The 948-nt window shown below is 43.9% G+C and overlaps 1 non-coding gene across 1 annotated transcript; it reads right to left on the minus strand.

Annotated features, from left to right (window-relative positions):
* Nucleotides 1-342: 342 nt before the first annotated feature.
* trnam-cau (transfer RNA methionine (anticodon CAU)) lies at nt 343-414 on the minus strand. The gene has a single exon. It is a non-coding gene; the product is annotated as a tRNA-Met (tRNA).
* Between the last annotated feature and the right edge of the window lie 534 nt (nt 415-948).

Genomic DNA, 948 nt, shown 5'->3' on the forward strand with positions numbered 1-948 from the left:
GATTTTCAAACATTGAAACACTCCTGGTTCTATCTTTACCAAATACCATGACTGTGTTAATAAAACATAACCCATTCCAATCAGTGGAGATGTGATGTTGGCACCAATAATACTCAAGCACCACAGCAACAGGACTCTGTTTCCCGCCGAGAGAGTCGATTGAAGAGCTTCCAATTTCGTTACTTTGAACTTCACAGTGATGTAATGCTGTCTGCTTCATTCCCGGGACAAATTTCCGGATCACACTGGAAGCAACACTTTGATTCTAATTTACTGAAAAGAAAATGCAGATGTGCTGGGGAATAGCGACTTGTTTACTTTTGGTGTGAGTGAGAATAAAAATAGCAGAGGATGGTTTTGATCCATCGACCTCTGAGTTATGGGCCCAGCACGCTTCCGCTGCGCCACTCTGCTCTTTAGGTCCACTGTGTCCACAATTGCTGTTCTGTGCCAGCCAGATAACTATTCACTGCCTCCATTTTTCCCTTCAATCAAGAACCCACGTGTTGTGAAGCTCACTCTGGCAGGACAATAACACGGAACATCAGCACGTCTGTAACAGACTGAGGACAGAGAAAGACACACCGAAAAGCAGGAAGAGACTATCAGGACAAACACACAATGACACACAGAATAGGTGCCGAGCAAATCAGCAAGATATTGAGATAGAACAACGAATTATTTAGTAAAATGTGTTTTCTGTTTTACAATGATAGGCCCCGTTTGTAAATATATATCCTGCTGTGCAATTGTGCTCTCCGTTGTGTAACCGTGCTCTCTGATGTGTAACTGCACACTCTGATGTGTAACAGTGCTCCCGGCTGTGTAACTGTGGTCTCTGCTGTGTAACTGAACTCTCTGCTGTGTAACTGTGCTTTCTGCTGTGTAACTGAGCTCTCTGCTGTGTAACTGTGCTTTCTGCTGTGTAACTGAGCTTTCTGCTGTGTA

Source organism: Scyliorhinus torazame, chromosome 24, assembly GCF_047496885.1.
Source record: "Scyliorhinus torazame isolate Kashiwa2021f chromosome 24, sScyTor2.1, whole genome shotgun sequence".
NCBI lineage: Eukaryota > Metazoa > Chordata > Chondrichthyes > Carcharhiniformes > Scyliorhinidae > Scyliorhinus > Scyliorhinus torazame.